This window comes from Bombina bombina, chromosome 3 (assembly GCF_027579735.1).
Source record: "Bombina bombina isolate aBomBom1 chromosome 3, aBomBom1.pri, whole genome shotgun sequence".
Taxonomy (NCBI): domain Eukaryota; kingdom Metazoa; phylum Chordata; class Amphibia; order Anura; family Bombinatoridae; genus Bombina; species Bombina bombina.
The window spans coordinates 262,120,630-262,140,538 of record NC_069501.1 but is presented as its reverse complement, the minus strand read 5'-3'; positions in this window follow the sequence as shown (position 1 = coordinate 262,140,538).

Below are 19,909 nucleotides of genomic sequence, written 5' to 3'. Positions count from 1 at the left end.
AACTAATAAATAAGGCCAAAGCAATTTCACAGACTTGGAAGACAGCTGACATACTCTGATATTGTGACCTGGCTAAATGGCATTAAGATGAAAACAATATATTGTAAATATGAAGGGGCATCAATTAAAGTGATTTTAAAGTTAATCTATTATCTCAACAATATTTGTAAAAAAAAAAAAAAAGTAAATGATGGTGCACTTTCATTAATCAAAATCATTATAAACACTAAATTATATAAATAATTACCCTTTTTATGTTGTTAAATGTTCCTCTGCCCGCAACGCATAGTAATTTCTGTGTAAAATGACAAACCATGCTGTAGCCAATCATATCGCGCCCCCTTTGGAGTCAAAACCAGGGGCATTATTAGTATTAACTTGCTGGACCCAAAGGGGGCGTGAAATGATTGGCTACAGCATTGTTCATCATTTTACACAGAAATAGACTATGCGTTGCGGGTGGAGGAACAACGCAATGTATAAAAACATGAAAGGGTAATTATTTATATAATTTAGAGTTTACAATAATTTTGATCAATGAAAGTGCCCATCATTTACTTTTTTATTACAAATATTGTTGTTGATAATCAATTAACTTTACAATCACTTTAAGCATATTTTATGCAATCTTTATTAGAGCAGGTTAAAGGGACATGAAACCCAAAAATGTTTCTTTCATGATTCAGACAGAAAATGTAATTTTAAACAACTTTCCATTTTGCTTCTATTATCTAAATTGCTTCATTCACTTTGTATCCTTAGTTGAAAAGCATATCTAGGTAGGCTCATGAGCAGCAATGCATTACTGGGAGCTAGCAGCTGATTGATGGCTGCAAAAAAATGCCTCTTTTCATTGGTTCATCAGATGTCTTCAGATAGCTCAGAGTAGGGCATAGCTGATCCTTCAAAAAAGGATACCAAGAGAATGAAGCAAATTGGATAAAATAAGTACAATGGAAAGTTGTTTGAATACACATACTCTATTTCAATCATGAAAAATACAATTTTAACAACTGTCTAATTTACTTCTTTTATCAAATTTGCTTCATTCTATTTTTATACTTTGCTGAAGGGACAGCATTGTACTACTGGCAGCTAGATGAACACAACTAGCTAGCCAATCACAAGACACAAATGTGTGCAGGCAGCAGCAGCTTAGTGTAGGATATGTGCGTATTCATTTTTAACAAGGGATATCAAGAAAACAAAGCACACTTGAAAATAGAAGTGAATTTAAAAGTGTCTTAAAATGACATGCTCTATCTAAATCATGCAGGTTTAATTTTGACTTTCCTATCTCTTTAAAGCATGTTAAACACTAATATCCATTAGCTACTTTGGGCCAGATTACAAGTGGAGTGCTAAATATTGCTTTAATGAAAGCAATATTTGTGCTCCACTGTGTAATACCAGCGCACAATAATGTGCGCTGGTATTACAAGTTCATAGCAATGCAAATGCGACCTCGTGTTCGCATCACTGGGAAGCACTGCACTCATAAGAGCGCACTTCGATAGGTGCCAACAAAGGGGGTAAGTCGCGCAGCAATGGCAGCAAATATAAATATATATGTATGTGATTAGATACATATATATTTATGTGTTAATATATGTACATACACATATTAACATATAAATATATATGTATATAGTCATACATATATTTTTACTGGGAACACATAGTTCCCATAGACCGCAATGTAGAGGCACTTTTCAGTGCCTTTTTTTTCTAACACCCCACTCCCACCAACTTTAACCCCAAAATACTGCCTACTGCAGTAATGTTGTTAAAAAATAAAGATGCTGCCATCTTTATTTTTTAATGAACTACACTAGAAAGTATTTTGCGGGGATTTAGGGCAGATTCAAAAATTTATGCCCATTTGCGGGAGCACGATAATTTAGTGCTCTACTTGTAATCTAACCCTATGGGGCCAATTTAACAATGTGCGAATGGACATGATCCACTGTAGCGAATCATGTCCGCCGCACATCAATAAATGCCGAAAGCATACACTGTCGGCATTTATCATTGCACAAGCATTTCTCGTGAAATGCTTGTTCAATGCCGCCCCCTGCACATTTGTGGCCAATCGGCCACTAGCAGGGGGTGTCAATCAACCCGATCGTATCCTATCAGGCTGATTGCTGTCTGCCAGCTCATAGGTGGCGGACCAGTTAAGGAGCAGCGGTTTTAAGACCGCTGCTTCTTAACTCCTGTTTCCTGCGAGCCTGAAGTCTCGCGCAGAAACAGCTGCATTCGGGCCTTGATTAATCTGTCCCTTTGTGTTTAACCAAGCAAAGGAGTTATACATAAAGTTATGCTCTTGCAGTATGTGCAATAATAACTAAAGTATTTGATTATTCCACTAGCATTGCCCTTTAACAGAACTTCACTAGTCATCTACCTAGTTTGGTTAGAAATAGTAACAATAATCTCTAGATTTAAAATACAATTGAACCTTATGTTTTATGGGCAATATGTGCCATAGTAATCATTTAAAGGGTGAAAAGGATGTAGCATTGCACCAGTTATTTGTAGCTTAATTTAAATACAATGATTCACATTTGCTTTACCAGTTATTCATACGGTACAGCCCAAAATAGCCACCCAACCTGCCGTCACAATAATGAGTAATTACAGTGTGCTTTCTATTCTATCACGATAAAGTTTATATATAAAATATAGTTATAGGTAACTATCTTCAATTTCAACAGCATTTTCATATTCTTAAAGGGATATAACAGAAAGCTCTATGCTATGGGCTGTACATTCCCAGCAAACTGTTTCAATTTTTCATGCCACATAATTTTTAAAATGTTTGCTTTAGTCTTTTATTAACACAGAGATTGGCATCTGTAAAATGCCCCAGGTTGATGTGAGAGTGTTCTTAGCTGCTATTCTTTAGGTATACTCTTGGGCATAAGTTTGACTGTCCGTGGGTACAGCTGTCTAGAATCCAGTATGTGCATGAAATGCCAGACTTGGTAAAGGCTGAATTCATCTTTTTTTATGTGTTTTGCAAAACATTAAAATAGTATACAGCTACACAGACCCTGCATACTATTGGCTTTTATGGCTCTTGCTGCTGTCAGCATTTAAGAATGAGCACACTGTAATTTCCCATCTTCCTATAGATATTTTAAGTTATACATTTAACAGCTATTATCTCTGTTAAATTCTGTTTAGATTTCTATTTTTACTTTCAGCTTTTTCGTTTAAAACTAATATGTGATTTAGCTTAAACACTTCTTGTCATCCTTATATAAAATATTCACCTTATAGACTGTCTCGCCTCAAAATCAAGGATTGGTGCAGTCACATATGTACACACTGCAGACACTCAGAATATGAGTGTTACAAGGAGGATGTGTGTGTGTATATATATATATATATATTTTATTATTATTATTATTATTATTATTATTATTATTATTATTATTTTAATTATCCTGTCCATCTATCTCTTAATGTACAAGAAAAATACATATCTTTACTTCAATTATTGAGATTGTAACATATAGATGAATAGTTTCTCACACATTTTGACTAGAACATGCCTGGTATACCTAGACAGATTCATAAATAAGGAAATAAATAATTTATGCTCACGATTTACACAGGCAGCTACAGGAGTTGCAGCAGTGTGCATTTATATTAAGTACCTGAGTCTTATCAACCCTTCAGTTCACACGCACTTCATCAGATGACAATAATATACAGCTGATGAAGAGGGTGTGAATAGATTGTACCAAGAACAGATGTGTCCTGTGCGCTAATAATCCTGTGCACAATATAATGCATTTGGTAATACACCACTGAGACACATTACAATTGATAAAGCTCTGAATAGCAAGTATCTGCACTGATTTATTACAACGTTACAAATGGTATCACATAAAATTACTGAAAAATTACATTAGAAATAGCTGTTTTCCAGATACAATGTTGCATGTTTGATCATCAGTATTAATTTTTTATCATGTGTCTTAATTACAAAGTTCTAAAATTAACATCATATACATAAAAAGATGTGTGGGCATCTCCTCGATGCTCTCCCAAAATTGGTTTCCAGTCTGGTGACATAACATACAATTAAATTACACAATAGAGAGAAAGTATGGGGGCTTACAGCACTATTCCCTTCTGATAAAATATAGCCATTTATAAATTAAAATCATTAACATAAGGTCATTTCACATCTAATCACCCTGCTCACATACCACCCTCCAACTGGGTAAGGTTACATAGTACTGAAAAAAGCAGAGTTAATAAGAAAATAAACTGAAAAAAGTAAAAAAAAAAAAGCATCAAACTAATCCCAAAGAGTCCTGGCCGATATACTGGAACGGTTTGGAAAACAGCACACCTGTCTTTTGGCTTGTGGGGCACGGAACACAGGACCTTTCATGTCCGAATGGTAATCCAAACAAAAAAAAAGGGTTATTCCAAAACTTTTAAAAAGACCTTTATTCTTTTACATAGGGTCCATAGAAAAGAATTACAACTTTCTCTTGTAAGGTGTATCCAGTCCACGGATCATCGATTACTTGTGGGATATTCTCCTTCCCAACAGGAAGTTGCAAGAGGATCACCCACAGCAGAGCTGCTATATAGCTCCTCCCCTAACTGCCATATCCAGTCATTCTCTTGCAACTCTCAACAAGCATGGAGGTAGTAAGAGAGAAGTGGTGTAACATAGTGGTATTTTTACTTCAATCAAAAGTTTGTTATTTTAAATGGTACCGGAGTTGTACTATTTTGTCCCAGGCAGAAAATAGAAGAAGAATCTGCCTGTGATTTCTATGATCTTAGCAGGTTGTAACTAAGATCCATTGCTGTTCTCACACATGACTGAAGAGGGAGGTAACTTCAGCGGGGGAATGGCGTGCAGGTTATCCTGCTATGAGGTATGTGCAGTTAATTTTTTTTCTAGAAGATGTGAATGCTAGAAAATGCTGCTGATACCAGATTTATGTAAGGTAAGCCTGAATACAGTGATTTAATAGCGACTGGTATCATGCTTACTTTCTGAGGTAATACTCTTATAGATTTGCAATATAAAACGTTTGCTGGCATGTTTAAACGTTTTTATATATATTTTGGTGATAAAACTTTATTGGGGCCTAGTTTTTTTTCCACATGGCTGGCTTAAATTTGCCTAGAAACAGTTTCCTGAGGCTTTCCACTGTGTTACTATGAGTGGGAGGGGCCTAATTTAGCATTTTTTTGCGCAGTAACTTTTACAGACTGAGACATCCAGCTTCCTCCAGGAGTCCCCTGAATGCTATAGGACCTCTCTCAAGGGCTCTTAGGCTTTCTAAAATCGTTTGTTGGGGAAGGTAGGCCCACAGCAAGGATGTGGCAGTTTGGTGTGCTGTTAAAAAACGTCTCGTTTTTTTTAATCGTTTTTTGAACTAAGGGGTTAATCATCCATTTGCAAGTGGGTGCAATACTCTGTTAGCTTATTATACACACTGTAAAAATTATATTTGATTTACTGCTTTTTTTCACTGTTTTTCAAATTCTGACAAAAATTGTTTCTCTTAAAGGCACAGTAGCGTTTTTATTTTTTGCTTGTTAACTTGATTTAAAGTGTTTTCCAAGCTTGCTGGTCTCATTGCTAGTCTGTTTAAAAATGTCTGACATAGAGGAAACTCCTTGTTCATTATGTTTAGAAGCCATGGTCGAACCCCCTCTTAGAATGTGTACCAAATGTACTGATTTCACTTTAAAAAATAAAGATCATATTCTGTCTTTAAAAAATTTATCACCAGAGGAATCTGACGAGGTGGAAGTTATGCCGACTAACTCGCCCCACGTGTCAGACCCTTTGACTCCCGCTCAAGGGACTCACACTCTAATGGCGCCAAGTACATCTAGTGCACCCATAGCGTTTACTTTACAAGACATGGCGGCGGTCATGGATCATACACTGTCAGCTGTATTATCCAGACTACCTGGGTTTAGAGGAAAGCGAGACAGCTCTGGAGTTAGAAGAAATACAGAGCATACTGACGCTTTAAGAGCTATGTCTGATACTCCCTCACAATATACAGAAGCTGAGGAAGGAGAGCTTCTTTCTGTGGGTGATGTTTCTGACTCAGGGAAAAAGATTCAACCTGATTCTGATATGTCTACATTTAAATTTAAGTTTGAACACCTCCGCGTGTTGCTCAGGGAGGTTTTAGCTGCTCTGAATGACTGTGATACAATTGCAGTGCCAGAAAAATTGTGTAGATTGGACAAATACTATGCAGTGCCGGTGTGCACTGATGTTTTTCAAATACCTAAAAGGTTTACAGAAATTATTACTAAGGAATGGGATAGACCAGGTGTGCCCTTCTCTCCCCCTCCTATTTTTAAGAAAATGTTTCCAATAGATGCCACCACACGGGACTTATGGCAGACAGTCCCTAAGGTGGAGGGAGCAGTTTCTACCCTAGCTAAGCGTACTACTATCCCTGTCGAGGACAGTTGTGCTTTCTTAGATCCAATGGATAAAAAGTTAGAGGGTTACCTTAAGAAAATGTTTATTCAACAAGGTTTTATTCTACAGCCCCTTGCATGCATTGCCCCAGTCACTGCTGCTGCGGCTTTCTGGTTTGAGTCTCTGGAAGAGGCTTTACAGGTAGAGACCCCATTGGATGACATACTTGACAAGCTTAGAGCACTTAAGCTAGCCAATTCTTTTGTTTCTGATGCCATTGTTCATTTGACTAAACTAACGGCTAAAAATTCTGGTTTTGCTATTCAAGCGCACAGGGCACTATGGCTTAAATCATGGTCAGCTGACGTTACTTCAAAGTCTAAGCTGCTTAACATTCCCTTCAAGGGGCAAACCCTATTCGGGCCTGGTTTGAAGGAGCTTATTTCTGATATCACTGGAGGAAAAGGTCATGCCCTTCCTCAGGATAGATCCAAATCAAGGGCCAAACAGTCTAATTTTCGTGCCTTTCGAAACTTCAAGGCGAGTGCGGCATCAACTTCCTCTAATGCAAAACAAGAGGGAACTTTTGCCCAGTCCAAGTCGGTCTGGAGACTTAACCAGACCTGGAACAAAGGGAAGCAGGCCAAAAAGCCTGCTGCTGCCCCTAAGACAGCATGAAGTATCAGCCCCCTATCCGGTAACGGATCTAGTAGGGGGCAGACTTTCGCTCTTCGCCCAGGCTTGGGCAAGAGATGTCCAGGATCCCTGGGCGTTGGAAATTGTATCCCAGGGATATCTTCTGGACTTCAAAGCTTCTCCTCCAAAAGGGAGATTTCACCTTTCACAATTATCTACAAACCAGATAAAGAGAGAGGCATTTTTACACTGTGTTCAAGACCTCCTAGTTATGGGAGTGATCCACCCAGTTCCAAAGGAGGAACAGGGACAAGGATTCTATTCAAATCTGTTTGTGGTTCCCAAAAAAGAGGGAACCTTCAGACCAATCTTAGATCTCAAGATCTTAAACATATTTCTCAGGGTCCCATCATTCAAGATGGAGTCTATTCGTACCATCCTGCCTATGATCCAGGAGGGTCAATACATGACTACAGTGGATTTAAAGGATGCGTATCTTCACATTCCGATACACAAAGATCATCATCGGTTTCTCAGGTTTGCCTTCCTAGACAGGCATTACCAGTTTGTAGCTCTTCCATTTGGGTTAGCTACAGCCCCAAGAATCTTTACGAAGGTTCTGGGGTCACTTCTGGCGGTCCTAAGGCCGCAGGGCATAGCAGTGGCCCCTTATTTAGACGACATTCTGATACAGGCGTCAAATTTCAAAATTGCCAAGTCTCATACGGACATAGTTCTGGCATTTCTGAGGTCGCATGGGTGGAAGGTGAACGAAGAAAAGAGTTCTCTATCCCCTCTCACAAGAGTATCCTTTCTGGGAACTCTAATAGATTCTGTAGAAATGAGGATTTACCTGACAGAGACCAGGTTATCAAAACTTCTAAATTCCTGCCGTGTTCTTTATTCCACTCCTCGCCCTTCGGTGGCTCAGTGTATGGAAGTAATCGGCTTAATGGTAGCGGCAATAGTGCCGTTCGCCCGCCTACACCTCAGACCGCTGCAACTCTGCATGCTCAGTCAGTGGAATGGGGATTACACAGATTTGTCCCCTCTACTAAATCTGGATCAAGAGACCAGGGATTCTCTTCTCTGGTGGCTATCTCGGGTCCATCTGTCCAAAGGTATGACCTTTCGCAGGCCAGATTGGACAATTGTAACGACAGATGCCAGCCTTCTAAGCTGGGGGGCAGTCTGGAACTCCCTGAAGGCTCAGGGATCGTGGACTCAGGAGGAGACACTCCTTCCGATAAACGTTCTGGAACTAAGAGCGATATTCAATGCTCTTCAGGCTTGGCCTCAGCTAGCGACAATGAGGTTCATAAGATTTCAGTCGGACAACATCACGACTGTGGCTTACATCAACCATCAAGGGGGAACAAGGGGTTCCCTAGCGATGTTAGAAGTCTCAAAGATAATTCGCTGGGCAGAGATTCACTCTTGCCAGCTATCCATATCCCAGGTATAGAGAACTGGGAGGCGGATTTTCTAAGTCAACAGACTTTTCATCCGGGGGAGTGGGAACTCCATGCGGAGGTGTTTGCACAATTGCTTCATCGTTGGGGCAAACCAGAACTGGATCTCATGGCGTCTCGCCAGAACACCAAACTTCCTTGTTAAGGATCCAGGTCCAGGGACCCCAAGGCAACACTGATAGATGCTCTAGCAGCACCTTGGTCCTTCAACCTGGCTTATGTGTTTCCACTGTTTCCTCTGCTCCCTCGTCTGATTGCCAAAATCAAGCAGGAGAGAGCATTGGTGATCTTGATAGCGCCTGCGTGGCCACGCAGGACTTGGTATGCAGATCTGGTGGACATGTCATCCTTTCCACCATGGACTCTGCCGCTGAGACAGGACCTTCTACTTCAAGGTCCTTTCAACCATCCAAATCTAATTTCTCTGAGGCTGACTGCCTGGAGATTGAACGCTTGATTTTATCAAAGCGTGGTTTCTCCGAGTCAGTCATTAACACCTTAATTCAGGCTTGAAAGCCTGTCACCAGGAAAATCTATCATAAGATATGGCTTAAATATCTTTATTGGTGTGAATCCAAGGGCTACTCATGGAGTAAGGTCAGGATTCCCAGGATATTATCTTTTCTCCAAGAAGGATTGGAGAAAGGATTGTCAGCTAGTTCCTTAAAAGGACAGATTTCTGCTCTGTCTATTCTTTTGCACAAGCGTCTGGCGGATGTTCCAGACGTTCAGGCATTTTGTCAGGCTTTAGTTAGAATCAAGCCTGTGTTTAAACCTGTTGCTCCACCTTGGAGCTTAAATTTGGTTCTTAAAGTTCTTCAGGGGGTTCCGTTTGAACCTCTTCATTCCATAGATATCAAACTTTTATCTTGGAAAGTTCTTTTTTTTGGTAGCTATTTCCTCGGCTCTTAGAGTTTCCGAGTTATCTGCCTTACAATGTGATTCTCCTTATCTGATCTTTCATGCAGATAAGGTAGTTCTGAGTACCAAACCTGGGTTTTTACCTAAGGTGGTATCTAATAAGAATATCAATCAGGAGATTGTTGTTCCATCATTGTGTCCTAATCCTTCTTCAAAGAAGGAACCTCTATTACACAATCTTGACGTGGTTCGTGCTTTAAAGTTTTATTTACAAGCTACTAAAGATTTTCGTCAAACATCTGCTTTGTTTGTTGTCTACTCTGGACAGAGGAGAGGCCAAAAGGCTTTGTCAACTTCTCTTTCTTTTTGGCTAAGGAGTATAATACGCTTAGCTTATGAGACTGCTGGCCAGCAGCCTCCTGAAAGGATTACAGCTCATTCTACTAGAGCTGTGGCTTCCACATGGGCCTTTAAAAATGAGGCTTCTGTTGAACAGATTTGCAAGGCGGCGACTTGGTCTTCGCTTCATACCTTTTCAAAATTCTATAAATTTGATACCTTTGCTTCTTCGGAGGCTATTTTTGGGAGAAAGGTTTTACAGGCAGTGGTACCTGCCTTGTCCCTCCCTTCATCCGTGTACTTTAGCTTTGGTATTGGTATCCCACAAGTAATGGATGATCCGTGGACTGGATACACCTTACAAGAGAAAACATAATTTAGGCTTACCTGATAAATTTATTTCTCTTGTGGTGTATCCAGTCCATGGCCCGCCCTGTCATTTTAAGGCAGATATTTTTTAATTTTAAACTACAGTCACCACTGCACCCTATGGTTTCTCCTTTCTCTGCTTGTCTTCGGTTGAATGACTGGATATGGCAGTTAGGGGAGGAGCTATATAGCAGCTCTGCTGTAGGTGATCCTCTTGCAACTACCTGTTGGGAAGGAGAATATCCCACAAGTAATGGATGATCCGTGGACTGGATACACCACAAGAGAAATAAATTTATCAGGTAAGCATAAATTATGTTTTTCAGGCCTGCTTCCCTATCACCACCTCTTCTAGGTCTATCTACTTGCTCTATAATCTGAAATCTGAGTTGGCTAATATTGTGACCTATAGAGAGGAAGTGAGAGGAAACAGGAGCATCTTTAATGCTACATCTAATATTAGATTTATGTTCTGTTATCCTCTCCCTTACCTCTCTACAGGTCTCGCCAATATAGATTAGGCCACATGGACATTTGATAAGATAAATAGAATAAGTGGCCCTGCAGGTTAGATATTTATTTATTTGAAACTTTTCACCATTTATTGGGTGATGGAAATATTCTCCTTTTATTATTGAGCTGCAATTACTGCAACTGAGACATGGATAACAGCCACTTCTTTTAAGACCTATAGTTCTCTAAATATTCTGTTTATTGCTGCCTATGTCAGTATGCACTAACATGTCTTTAATGCTTTGGTTCCTCCTATAGGCTACCACTGGGCCTGCTTTGAATTCACTGACTTGTGGGTTGCAATCCCTCAGGATATGCCAATGTTTTTTTAGTATACCATTTATCTTTCGACTGAGTCTGTTGAACTGAGTAACAAAAATCATATGTTTGAATTCCTGTTCCCTGTCCTTCTTATTTTGTATTCTGTCATTAGTGACTGTGCTAAGCTGTTCTGCAATTAATGTTGGGGGATAACCTCTATTGATAAATTTATTGGCCATTTGTTCCAATCTATACTTGCATTTGGTACTATCTGATACTATACGTTTCACTCTAGTGAATTGACTTTTTTGAATGGCCTTAAAAACATTGTCTGGATGACAACTACCATATTTCAGTAAGTTATTTCTGTCTGTGTTCTTTACATGGAAATCTGTTTTTAGAAGACCATATATACATATGTATCCAAATATTCTACTTCAACCTCACTCATATTCAAGGTAAATTTTAATCCTCTAACTAAATCATTCAGATCCTGGACAAAAGACAATAGGCTACCAATATCACCCCCCGCCACACACACACACACACACCAAACACATCATCAGTGTACCTCCACCAGGAGGCACCATAGAGCTGGAACAAGTTATGAGGGCACACAAAGTATTCCTCAAAACTATTCATGAAAATGTTGGCGTATGTGGGGGCAACGTTGGAGCCCATTGCAGTCCCCTGTTTTTGCAGAAAATATGTGTCCATAAATAAAAAATAGTTATGATATAGTATATGATGTTTTCCTTGACACTTATGAGTTACTTATGCTGTAGGGTGTGCAGGAAGGACCCTGTATTGGGCTGTTCATCAGTTCTATTCATGTGATGTCCAGATGCACAATACATGTTCCGCCCTCCTAACCCTGCAGCATGTGTAACTCATAAGTGTCCAGGAAAGCATGGCCAAGGTGGCAACCCTTCCTAGATGGCATGCAAAAAAAATGGTACTTAGCACACACCAGTCTTGCTTCTGGGTCACTACTGTAGTGACTGCTGCTAGTGCTATGATACCTGTGAAATTATTTTTTAGAAGAATTCTTTCCATGTAGTGCTCCGGATGCCTACCTAGGTATCGCTTCAACACGGACAATCATGGGAACGAAGCAATGTTGATAATAAGTAACAAGTAAATTGGAAATCTTTTTGAAATTGTATCCTCTTTCTAGTTCATAAAAGAAAATGTTGGGGTTTCATATCTCTTTATATGTTCGTTTCTCAGAGAAGAATCTGATGTAACCAAGAAAAAAAAAAGGATTTTATGTTTAGTATGTCCCTTTAAAAGAATGCACCCTTCTGTCCATTTTCAAAAATGTATACATTGTAAAAAAAATATTTTCATATCTGTGACTTTACACTGAAGGTAAACGAGATAGAATATGAAATGGGACAATTAAGGATATGCCCTATAGGAACATTAGGTATTAAAGCTTTAAGTGGATTTATGTTTGTTCATTTTATCTATGTGTGTTTTGTTATAAAACTGTTGAACTTGTCAGCATAGAATTCACTCTGTTGTTCATATTGTTTTATCCCTACATTAATCAAATACTATTTTAATGAATTAACTTATTGATGTTGTTTGCCTTTTTTCAGTAGAAGAAAAGTTCAACTCTAACTTAAAGGGACATTAAACATTAAATACATTTTATGCCCCCCCCCCCCCCCCCCCCCACACACACACACACACTTATTATGGGTGCCACCATTTGGAACCTAGGTTACACTGCGGTATCTGAAGGTGAGTTGCTAAACATGTGCAAACACACATCAGCACTGGAATACAGTGAAAGATTTCAACATGGTTGCAGTGTTTTATATATATAGATAGCTAGATAGAAAGATAGCTAGATAGATAGCTATAGATAGATAGATAGATAGATATAGAAAACAACAGTAAGTGTCAGTTACCCTTGTTTCCTGTTATAATTTATTGCTTGCACCCTGGTGGATGATATTTGAAGGTTAGAGTGTGCTTCTTCTGTTCTTCTATCTATCTATCTATCTATCTATCTATCTATCTAGCTGTGAAATACTTTATTTTACAATGTTTAATTATACTTTTATTAAAGTTATTATAATAACACTCTAAGGTGAAAAATAGGGGCGCTATCACAGTGTGTGTGTATATATATATATATATGTAACACAATAAAAAGATGTTAGTGATCAATATCAGTGGAGTTACTTGCATTTGTTATCACAAGCAATATTGTAACAGTGTACACAATATATATATATATATATATATATATATATATATATATATATATATATATACTACAACACATGTAGAGTCCAATAGAGTGGAATACAATTGAATATGTGTGTATGTTGTACAAGTAGGCTGCTCTCCTCAAGGTATAAGGCCATCCACTTCAAGGTTGTTCTAAAATAAAGAAGAGAAGGTGCCACATAGCATAATTCTGTATAAAATATCTGGAGTGATAAACTTAATGCAATACACTCACATCTGATGAAGCACTAAAATGTAGTGCAAACTGGGCAGACCAGTAAAACTCTCCTCTTGGCTCACAAAGCACAGATGACTGTGGTCTCTCTCCCCTCATAAAAGGTGCTGTTTAGTTGCTCTTGGGGATCCACCTCTCTGTCTCAAACCGTCAGGTGTTTGGAGTTAAGTTCCCAAAGGATTCAAAGTAGCAAGTTGCTTAAAATCAAGTGTTTATTTAACACAAACAAAGTACAGCAACACGTTTCTCAGTATACAATACTATTTCTTTAGGCTGATACAAACATATAAAACTTGCTACTTTTTATACACAAAGGCAACCAATTAAAATGGCTGCTAAAAGCACACATCCCTGTTGTTTAATTAACTCTCATGGGGTAGTATGTTACATCAAACCAATTAATATAGAGGGGTCAATTTATGAAGCAGCTGATACTGCTTCCAACCCACTTTGCTTCAGGTCCACCTGAAGCGGAAGTTAAGAAGCAGCAGTCCTAAGACTCCTGCTCCTTAACTCGTCTTCCACCTCTGAGGTGGCGGACAGCAATCAGCCGGATCGGATACGATTGGGTTGATTGACACCCCCTGCTAGCGGCCAATTGGTCGCGAATCTGCAGGGGTCGGCATTGCACCAGCAAATCACCAGAACTGCTGGTGCAATGATAAATGCCGACAGCATATGCTGTCAGCATTTATCGATGTGGGGCGAACAATAATATGATACAGCGTATCATGTCCACCCGCAGCTTAATAAATTGACCCCATAGAATAAAAACAAACACATAAAATATATATATAGAGAATATAATATATATATACTCGATAAATAATTGTACAAACTTAAAATTTTATAAAAATACTGCAATACATGTATATCTCAATATATTCAAAATGATGTGGGCTTATATTTGTTGTGGTTATGTCTTTAGTACATGCCTTTTGAGATTAACTTTCCCACATCAGCGACTGCTTATCTGGCATTTCCTCCTGGATGGCCTCTCACCACCTAAAAATCAACATGTCAAAGACTGAGCTTCTTCTAATCCCCCAATCTAATTCTACTCCAGTTTCTAACTTTTCTATCACTGTTGGTGACACCACTATCTCCCCATCACCCCAAGTCCGCTGCCTAGGAGTTACACTTGACTCCAATCTGTCCTTCATACCCCACATCCAATCGCTCTCTTTATCCTGTCGCAACCACCTTCGCAATATCTCCAAAACTCGTCCTTCTGAGTGCTGAAACTACTAAACAGCTAATCTATTCCCTAGTAGTCTCCCGGCTTGACTATTGTAACAACCTACTAACTGGCCTTCCTCTCTCCCGCCTCTCCCTCCTTCAATCCATCCTAAATGCCTAGGCTAGGCTAATCCACCTCTCCCAACGCTCTGTATCTGCTGCACCCCTCTGTGAGTCTCACTCTGACCTACAAAGCCCTTACCAATGCAGCCCCCCATACCTGTCCTCATTCGTCAACAAATATACTCCAGCCCGTCTCCTAAGATCCAACAACGGTCTACTCCTTGCCTCTTCTACCATCACCTCCTCTCATGCTAGACAGGAACAGGGCTCCCAATTCCACCTGTATTTGTTTGTTAAATTTTGTCTGGTGTCTCATATTGTACTGTCCTTTTTGTTACCCATGGACAGCTCTGCGGAATCTGTTGGCGCTTTATAAATAAAGAATAATACATTAACATAATGTCTGCATGTCTTGGGACTAACTTGTATTCTGAACTAATAATAAAATAACTTTAGCGAGTATGTTAAGCGCTCTTAGTGATCATATAGTGGAGAATGAATCCTAACATACATTATACATACTGGCACATTTGTATAACGGCCAATCGGGGATCATTTATAAGTGTTCTCGCTTCCAATAGGTGGGAAGTGTATATGACGTATAGAGGCTGTATGCCTGTTATGCTAATTAAATGCACATTGTTATGAATGTACACATCGTTGTAGTATCCGCCCATATAGGCGGGGATTAACAACTTATTGTCAGTTATCCCAACAGCTTACAAATACCACTGTGATTGTTATTAATGAGACTACAGCAGGCGATCATTATTCGCCTTATTGTGAGTTTAATCATTCACATGTTTTCTGCATGTCTCAGATCTAACCGATAATCTTAACTAGTGATACAATAACTTGAGCAACTTTGTTAATCACTCTTAATGACTATATAGTGGAAAGTAAGTCCTAACTTTATACATACGGGCACATTTGTATTACAGCCAATCAGGGATCATTTATAAGGGTTCTTATTTCCAATAGGTGAGAAGTGAATGTGACGTGTAGAGGCTCTATGCCTATTATGCTAATTAAATACACATCATTGTGGATATATAAAGAAAAAAAAAGATATATTTTTGTTACAGATATAAATAACCCTAATCGAAAATACTAGTGTGGAACACTTGATCTGTGCTTCTCATTATGCCTACATGAGTTCACACTATTTCCAAGATCATATAAGGAATGGGGATGATAGCATATTATATGATTACTACAAAACTAACTAATATTTATTCATAAATTAGTGTAATAACTAGTGATTCCTCATACGTGAATTATTATTAACCATATATGGGGTGTGTAACCATATATGGGGTGTGTAATGAGAACTAATAATATAATATGAAAATAGCACACTAATTATCACTATTGTTGTAACTTTTAGGATATATAATCCTAAAAGTTACAACAATAGTGATAATTAGTGTGCTATTTTTATATTATATTATTAGTTCTCATTAATCGTTAATGGACTGCAATAAATTGCAGTCAATATAAGTTTTCATATCAATACTGATGAACCTATCTTAGGAGGTTTATATAACCCTGTGGTATATAATATATAATGTATAGTGTGTCTATGTGATATCATTACTTCCAAAAGTGGTATAATGAGGCATATAATGTATATTTATCTATCCAATGATGCACATAAGTGATACTTGATGTGCCTACTATATATTTAAATAAACTCTAAACAAATCATATCAAAATGTATATGTGTTATGAGCAGAACGCTGCTAAGTCCATGTTCATATTGAGACCATTTGGATATAGGGTGCCCAACTGATAAATCCAAAAGGTCTCTCACTGATGTAATCTACTAAACTGCCCAACTGATAAATCTAAAAGGTCTCTCACTGATGTAATCTACTAAACTGCCCAACTGATAAATCCAAAAGGTCTCTCACTGATGTAATCTACTAAACCTGTTGTATAAATTAGAAAAGGGGATAAATTATATTCTAAGTGAAGAACAAAGGTATTTGAAGTATTGCTTAACACACCTTTACCTTTAGCGCAGTTGAGTCCTAGTGCACCTTCGGGTTAGTGCTCAATTTATAGCAGAAGAGGGGTTTGCATTGCACTCCATAAAAGTCTATGGGGAAAGGGAGTTAGCATGGTTTCACTATCTAATCACCAGATGTTAATGAGCCTGAGTTGTTTAGGTTATGTGCTAACTTTTTACTTTTTGATTTGTAACGCCAATATTTATGTGCTCTACTTGTTATCTAGGCCTTAGCGTTCCATGCCCCTTTAAATTGTATTTTGTTGCCTTTTAATTCAATTGTATTGCATTGTTCTATAACATAATCGTCTGTCCATTAACAGTGCTCAACTGATCTTTGCAAAATATATAATTTAAAGAATAAAATAATTTTATGTGTATTTACAGATCTATGCTTGGCCATTGGATCACATTTTTTTACTGAAATGGTGTTGTACTTGGCCAGCAGAGTTTCTTAGTAAGAACTATAGCATCACCACATCTGAGGATTCTCGGTATGTATATGCAGATGAACAGATTTGCAATGCAAAGCTTTTTTTTCCCCTAAAACTTTTACCCACAATTACAAAATTGTGTACATTTGTATCAGTATTTTTATGTACATCATCATTTTCATTTAATGTTAGTAAAGATAAATTGATTTTATGCATAGCCACCTTAATGTTATCTGAACTACCCTCCTCCTATCTCTATACCCACTGAACTTCACCATCTCTCTGTAATTACTACCCCATTTAGGCTTCTTGGTCCCTCCCTCCTTTTTCTCAGTTTAAAGCATCATCCAACCACCTTGCCTTTTGCTCCACAAGCACAGAAGACCCTCTTCAATTCAGGTGTACTCCATCATGACTATAAAGATTGTACTCAAGTGCCAAAACAGCCCAGTACTGTAAAGACCCAAAGTCCCTCTTTCTAACACAGAGCTTGTGGGCCGTGTTTCTGGCAAGTCTTCAGACTCGCCAGAAACAGCAGTTATGAAGCAGCGGTCTAAAGACCGCTGCTCCATAACCTTGTCCACCTGCTCTGAGCAGGCGGACAGGAATCGCCACAATTAAACCCAATCGAGTACGATTTGGTTGATTGACACATCCCTGCTGGCGGCCGATTGGCTGCGATTCTGCAGGGGGTGGCGTTGCACCAGCAGCTCTTGTGAGCTGCTGGTGCAATGCTGAATACGGAGAGCGTATTGCTCTCTGCATTCAGCAAGGTCTTGCGGACCTGATCCGCACTGTCGGATCAGGTCCGCAAGACCTTTGATAAATAGGCATCCAAGACTTTAGGCATTTATTAACCTTCCTGATCTCCCAGTGCTTTTCTACTGTAGCTTGTGGAACAGGTAGTCCCATTCTTAAGCTTCCTTCAATATTCCCTGAACTCATTCTTTAGGACACTCCAATTCCCATGGACTTTGTCATTGGTACCCATAACAGGTGGATCATCAACAGCCCTTCCCAATAATTTGTGCACTAGAAAAGTAACATGCAAAACCCTTGCACCAGCAAACTGTTCGGTTGTTGCAATCAGGCTGACAACTTAACATTTCTGTCCCCTACCACCACAACCTTCCTAGTCTTTCCTGCATTCTTCTGGATCCCATTCATACTAGAGGGACTGTTACCTTGGCTGTTAGAACAGGAACAGCTTCCTCCAGCACTGCCCCTTCTGATCTGACCCTCTCAAGTAGGAAGGGTAGAGTGAAGGTAAGAGTTCAGCTAGTACAGACTTTTAGAGAACTGTTGGAATGGGGTGCTGGGAAGGGCACAGAGAAAAAGATGTACATGTAAAAAGGTGTTAAATTAAAATGCTTGCAAATGCAAGAAGCTTGAGTAACAAAATAGGGGAGCAAGAGTTATTACAAACAGTATGATATTATTGGCATTACAGAAACCTGGTGGGATGAAAAACATGACAGGGCAGTTAATGTATATACTGTTTAGGAGGTTCAGAGGAATCAGGAAATGTGGGGGGGTGGATTTCTATCTAAAGCCTAATATTAATGAATTATTATATGACTGTAGGGGTGATAATGTGGAAGCCTTATGGGTAGAAATGTCCACAAGAGCTATGAGAGTCAATACATTAATTGTAGGAATATTCTAAAGACCACCAAATGTGAATATTGACGAGGAAGGTCAGTTTTTATCACAGGTTGGGAAAAAAAAGCAGAACATATGGGGCAAATTTTAATCATGGGAGATTTTATTTACCCAGACATTGATTGCAGTGTTGGGACTAGTACTTCAGCTAAGGGGAGCAAGTTTTTGAACCTGCTAAATGACAGCTTCATGAGTCAGCTAGTAAAGGCATCATAATAAATTCCTTTCTGCATCTAGTAATAACTAATAATGTAGAGTGCTTTTCTAACATTCAAGTGAGGGATCAATTGGGAAATAGTAACTGCAACATGGTCTCATGATGCCAGTATGCTTTGCAGTGGAATTATATGTGCAGAGAAGTGAACAACTACAAGAAAGATGTGACATTGATTATGAAGCTTAGTCCACATTTTTGTCCACAAGATATTAGTTTAATTGAATCCAGGCCATTATCTATTTAAAGGACCAGTAAATACAGTAGATTTGCATAATCAGCAATTGCATGATAAAAATACAATGCAATAGCACTTAGTCTAAACTTCAAAAGAGTAGTAGATTTCTTTCTGACAAATGTCAGTTATATCTATTTCCACTCCCCCTGTTTAATGTGACACTTGATAAAGGCCCAGGCAGCTGAAACACGTTGATTTGCTCATACTGATCACCACTTTTATTCTGGTTAAGAGCTGGTAAGGTCTGGTAGTAGGACAGGTACATCGAGCTATTTTAAATTAAATGAATAGTCTCCATATGTGTAATTCCTGTCACAGGATCTACTAGTTCACCAAGTTGCTTTACATAACGAGCTACAAATACTTATTTACCATTTTTTTCAACTACGGATCTACTCGACTTTGACCCTAACAACGGAACCTGCTAGTCAGACCGTGGGGTATTGCCCAATTCTGTTGGCGCATAAACTAACACCCCGGTTCTAGCATCTAAATCATATCATCTCGTAAAAACTGAGACACAACTGCTAACATTTGGAATATTGAGGAGCTCTTGTATCACTATCCGCTACAGGTTAGTTGGAACGCCAACCTCAGGGACATACCTAACCTATTGATCTATGAAGTTTTTCCGGACATTTGCTACTATTGTTTGGGACTTTTAAACTCTAATAAGGACTGCTTCCAA